Genomic DNA, 6,000 nt, shown 5'->3' on the forward strand with positions numbered 1-6,000 from the left:
ATGGAGCCCGGTTTCCTTCCCCAGCACCCCCACCCCTCCCCCGAGGCTCTGAGCCTGAAAACCCAGAGGCGGTCAAGACTGACCTCAGGACAGTCCCAGGACAGTGAGTGCCAACTGGCACACCTCCTGGTACCAGCAACCCCCAGGGAAGGCCTACCTCCCCAGTGTACAGATGGGGAAACCGAGGCTCTGAGGGGTTAGGCAATTCTCAAGCCTGTGTGCACGCGCGCGCACACACACACACACGCACCCGCACACCTGTCAGACCAAAGCAGAAGTGCACACTGCAGCTGCCATCCCTGCCATGCCTTTTCCCACCCACGAGCACCTCCTCCCTCCCCGCACTGCTCTTGGCTTGGGCCACCACTGTGGCAACAGGTCCCTTCACAGAGGCTGCTCCCCAAGAGGCAACTCCCCTGTAACTTTTAGTACAGGATGAGGAAACCCTCATGGGGGGCAAGTCGGCTGCAGGCAGAGACGAGTGGGTGTCATGTAAGCCCAGCCACCACCCCTGCCCCCACAGCTGTGGCTGTCACCCTGAGAACTGGCCTCCCAGGCCCCAGCTCACCGCACACTTTGGGATCCAACAGCAGAGCAGGGCAGGAGGAGCCCACGGTCTAAAGTCCTTGGTTTCAACAACCACCCACCTCCCACACAGAGGGAAGGAGACCCAGGCCTGCTAAGTTGGGAATTTAGACAGAATAGCGATGGTTCCGTGAGGCAGGTTCTATGAAGCATAGAGAGGGTCCCCTAGCCCTGGCCGGGGAGGGAATCCCACAGTCAGGGAAGGCTCCCTGGGGATGCTCAGACTGCAGGGCCTCAGCCGGACCAGCCCCGGGCCAGCAAGTCTTGCAGAGGCGACAGCCCCTGGCTGTGAGGTGGCCCCGGCACACCCCCTCCCACCTGCACACCTGCTCCAACTGTAATCTGATTGATCAGTTTGTGGCCAAATCCTTCCCACCCCCCAACCACCTCTGAGGGGCAGGGACTGGGACCTGTGGGGGCCGGGAATGGTGAATCAGGAGACATCTGACGCCAAGAGGCGCCCAAGAGACCCTCCAGGGAAGCTGTTCGCCCAGGAGTGGGAGCAGGGTGCAGCCCACGAGACTTGCTTTCCAAAGGAGGAAGCGTGCGTGGAACTGCGGACGCAGAACACAGCCTCACTGATCCAATGCCCTGTGCAGCCTGAGGCCTTCGCCCTCCCTGTTCCCATGTCCTGGGATCCTGGTCACACCTGGAGAGCTCTGGGCACCTTCAGGGGCAGTGCAGGATGCCCCTGCTGCCCTCGCCCAGCCTCGGACTTTGCTTTCTCCTCATTGCTCTGCAGGACTGCGGTCATGGCACCTGTGGCTGCCTGTGCCCACCACCTGGCCCCAAGTGTATGGCAGCGCCAGGAAGCCCCTGCCTGCAAGGCCAGGCTGTCTTCCGTCTCCTCTCCGGAAGCACACGGGGGTGTCTCAACAAAGCGCTGGAATCCACTCCCTAGGCATGGGAGCTTCCTGGTTTAGGGGGTCTTTCGCTCCCAACGCCTGACCTCGGAGCCCTCGTCCTCCCATCTCTGCCTCTTTGTCCCTCAGGAGCCGGGTCTTATGTCCCTATAGGCAGAGCAGGAGTCTCAGCAGCCTTTCTCCATCCACTGGCTGATGCCCGGGACACCTGCCTGCCTCCCAGCCCACCACCTCCCCGCCTCCCAGCCCACCACCTCCCCCTGGGTTAGGAACGGGCCTGTTCGAAACAGCATCCAGGGCTTCTATGGGCCTGGTACACAGCTAGTGCTCAGAGACTGTCTTCTGAGAAAAGGAGGGCTCTCCAGGCTCAGGGAATTTCCCACCTACTGTTACAACCCTAAGCGTGGGGTTCCTGGGCAGAGCCTGGCGATGAGGAAGTGAGTGCCTTCTCCTCAGCGTCCCCTCCCTCAGCCCTGCAGGCCCAGCCACCACTGCACAAGCAGAGGCCCCAACCACGGGCAGGTGTTGACGCCCCCAGGGGCCAGCTCACTCAGCTGGGGGACCACCAAGCAGCCGGCAGGACTCTCTCCTTCCTGCCTTCATCCTGTTTGTTCAGTTTATCATCAGGACAAACCCTTGGGGGGCCCTGGATGGGTCAGAACAGGCTCCAGCCCCAGGCCAGCCTCCAGCCCCAGAGGAAGGGGTGGAGTTTGGCTCCAGAACATGGAGACGTGGGGCCAAACCCCGGTGTCTGGGAGGCCTCTCCATGCCTCAATTTACTCAGCCAGAAAATGAGAATGAGCACGCACACCGCACAAGTGGGTCGAGTGGGTTAAAGGGACAGTGCTCCCGGTCCACAGTCAGAGTTTGGTGAATGTGGGTTGGAAGAAGGAGGCAGAGGGCCCCGGCCGGCCCTGAACGGGTTTGGGAAGCTTTGGCCAAGCTTTCGCCAGGCTCTTACGGAACAAATACTTCTAGGGCCACTGAGACCTCACCTATGCCACCAAGCACCTCCGGAGGGTTGGCTTGTCACCTCGCATCCTGGGGTGACACTGTCCTTTCAAAATTCATGCCCTCCGGAACCTCAGAATGGGGCCGTATTTGGAAATGGTCAGCGCAGATGAAGCGACCTTCACTTGAGATGAGGGTGTTCCAGATGAGGATGGCCCTAAATCCAGTGCCTGGCGTCCTTGTAAAAGAGAGGACACGGAGGCACACATAGGAGCCGGGGAGGGGCCATGTGACCACCAGGGCGGAGAGTGGACTGATGTAATCACAGCCAAGGAGCACCCGGAGCCACAGGGAGCAGGAAGAGGCAGGGAGGAGCCGCCCCAGGAGCCGTGAGTTCGGAATTCTGACCACCAGAGCTGCGAGAGAACACAACCGAGAGGGCTGTGTCCTGCGCTCTGGCAGCACGAGAAACCGGTGCACCCGTGCGCTGCTGGGCCCTGCCTTGCTCTTCTGTGTTGTGCGGCCATCCTCACCCGTGTTGCTGGAAGAGTGAGTGACGTCCCCATGCAAAAAACGCTGGCCCAGCGCCCAACACGGGACATAGTTGTCATCGCTGTCAACAACGATATTGACAGTCACGTAATTATGGCCATCCAGGGTGCTCACAGCATCCTCGGCTCACCTGGAGGAGGGAGGCACAGCCGTGCCCCTTTCACGGATGAGCCATCAGCTGCGGTGACTCTGCCTGCCCAAGGTCACACAGCCAAGCAGCACAGATGGGGTTGAACCCAGGCGGTCAGAGCCCAGTCCGCACATACCCATCCTAAACCCAAACCTGACTCGGGCCCAGGCTTGCCTCCAGCCACAAGCTCAGCCGCAGCCCCGCTGCCTGGTGCTGGGAGGCCACACCCTGAGTGGCCAGCCCACATGCAGGCTGCCCCTGGCCCTGGCACTGGCTGACACCACTAACTCCCCCCAGTGTCACTTTGCTATTCATCTCATCTGAGCCTTGTCAACGGCAAAAGGTCGGAAACTCCCGCTTCACAGACAGGGCAGGGCTCCCATGGCTCCTGGGGGATCACACACAGGCCCAGAGGGGTCTCAGGGGTGCACACACACAGGAGCACACGCCCCGGCACACCTGCAGTTGAAGGCTGGGCCCAGGCCCTGCCTGGAATTTTCAGGCTGGAGCCCCTGGTCCAGTCGCTGGTCCATTTGGTTGTTGGAAAAGAGGCCCAGGTGGCAGCATCAGAGTGGCCGGTTATAGCCACCGCGGTGCCGGGTGAGGCTCAGAGGTGCCGGGCTCGCCCTGGTGGGTCTGGCAGTGCGGCCCAAGCTAACCGGGGGCTGGGGTCACACCTGAGACCTGCTGGACTTGGAATCCAGCAACAGGTTGGCTCTGTTCCCAGACCCCCAGGGCTGCTCACGCCAAGGGTCAGCATGGGGTCAGGCCAGGTCCCAGAAGCAAGGGTGCTTTGTCAAAGCTGAAATCATTGCCTGCAATCACTGCGGATTGGCACTGCCAGCACCTGTGAGCTCTGAGTGGGGTCTGCTGAGGGTGCCGATGACCTCCCTGAGGTCCCCAGCTCGCAGTTTCGCTCCACCCCCATCCCAAACAGGTCAGAAAAGTCCTCAAGAAAGTGTAAAGATCCAACCGTGGCAAGAGTGGCAGACAGCAGCCTGCTCGGCCAGTCCACGCCCCGCCTGCCCCGGAGCCCCCCGTACCTGCGGTGTGCTCCTCAGAGGCAGCTCCCAGGCCCACGGGGCCGTAGCACACAGGAACCAGGTGGCCGCTCCTGGCCCAGCACTGGCTGGCCCCACGGGGCTGTCTCCAGCTGGATGGAGCAGGCAGGGGCCGCCCACAGCTGGGCTGACTGCACAGCGGCCTCCGCCCCCTGCTTCCTGCCCTGCTTCCTCCCTGCGCCTGAGGGCCAGTGACGGAGAGACAGGCCCAGGGCGGCTGCACAGACACCGCAGCCAGTTGATCATTAGCTCTTTCCTGGACCGGCTCCAGGCTCTGTCCTGCCTGCCCGCTGCCCAGCCCCCAGGCTCTGTAGTAGAGGCCAGGGGCACCCAGTCCCCCGCCAGGCTGGGATTGGGGAAGTCCACCAGCCACCGGCCCTCCAGCCCTGCCAGCCTCAGCTCTGCTCTCTGTTCCTCTTCCACTTACTGCACACACATACATATGCATGCAGACACACAAACACACATGTGCGTGGGCACACAGAGACTCACGAGCACAAGTGTGTGCACACATGGACAGGCACACGTATGCACACAAACGCTCACATGCAGTTCCTTCCGTCTCTGCCCAGGTGCTGTCCGGGCCACTGGCTCCACCAATGGGAACATTTAGGGGAAGAGATGGGCTCCCCTCCTCCTCACCGGAAGCTCTCCTTGCTAGCCTGGCCTGTCCCAATGGGTCTACCTCTTTACCCTCCCACTGTCTCCAGGCCTGAGCCACGTTTGAGAGCAGAAACCTTCCTGGCCAGGCGGACCCAAGGCTAAAGCACATCTTGCCCCTGCCTGCTGAGGAAGCCTCGCCTGGGCTTACGTCAGCTCGGACAAGAGGCAGAACTGAACTCAAATTGCCCTGTTGGCCCCGCCAGTCTGCCTGCTCTGATGCCCTTGTCAACACAGGAGTGTGAGCACCCACGTGGTGGGTGTGGGCTGCTGGCTCCGGCCCAGCTCTAGGAAGTGGGAATGGGAGGGATCCCTCCATCCTATGCTGTGATAGGTCGGTGCTTTACGCACACCTGGTTTGATAAAACCAAGAATAATCCCTAAGTTAAATAGTAATGTATCCATCTCACAGACAGGAAAACTAAGGCTCAGGGACGTAATATGACATGCCCAAGGCCAGTGACCAACAGGAAGATAAGACTGGAACCAGGTCTGACTGGTTCTGAAGGCTTTAGGGCTGGGCTTTTCAACCAAGGCACTACCGACATTTGGGGCCGCATCCTTCTTTATTGCAGGGCGGGGGGCTGTCCTGTGCACTGGAGGGTTTTAGCTGGTCCCTGGCCTCCACCCACTGGATGCCAGTAGCCCCCTCCTCTAATCATAACAGCCAAACATAGCTCAGATATTGATCCCCTGGGGGTGAAGTCGCCCCAGGCTGAGAACTCCCAGCCCAGGTGAGCTACTCAGGTCAAAGCCCCTCCCAGCCCACACCTGCGTCCTTCATCCTCACCCTCCCGTCCTGTTCACCTTTCTCTAATCACAGGCTCTGCCTAGGGGCCGTCACTTGCCTCAAGTCCCTGCATCCTGCACGGGGAGCCCTCAAGTCACACCCTCCCTCCTCCCCACTGAGGCCAGGGCCCGGGAGCGGGAGTTCAGCTGCAGATGCCCCAGGCACATCCCCTCGCTGCCCCAAAAAGACCTTGAGGAGGGCCCACGTGAGGCCCAAGCCCCTTAGGGGCCCAGCCTCCAGGCTCCCCAGACCGGCCTGGCCAGGCCCCACCTTCCTTGCAACCAACATGCTCAGTGAGCACACGGTGGGGGGGGGGGGGGGTGTTCAGAGGCACCAAAGGACACTTTCAGAGAGTCCCCAGTGGCAGCAATCTGAAAGTCTGACCCACAGGCAGAGGGGCCGCAGCTC

At 61.3% G+C, this 6,000-nt stretch overlaps 1 protein-coding gene across 2 annotated transcripts in view; it reads right to left on the bottom strand.

The window, feature by feature from the left end:
• Nucleotides 1–4,216, bottom strand: part of SH3TC1 (SH3 domain and tetratricopeptide repeats 1) — a 43,187-nt gene extending 38,971 nt beyond the window's left edge. Inside the window, exon 1 of one of the 2 annotated variants that reach the window (XM_054553420.2) lies at nt 4,125–4,216. The gene's annotated coding sequence lies outside the window, so the exon portion shown is untranslated. 2 annotated transcript variants of the gene reach the window in all.
• Between the last annotated feature and the right edge of the window lie 1,784 nt (nt 4,217–6,000).

This window comes from Pongo abelii, chromosome 3, assembly GCF_028885655.2.
Source record: "Pongo abelii isolate AG06213 chromosome 3, NHGRI_mPonAbe1-v2.0_pri, whole genome shotgun sequence".
Lineage (NCBI taxonomy): Eukaryota > Metazoa > Chordata > Mammalia > Primates > Hominidae > Pongo > Pongo abelii.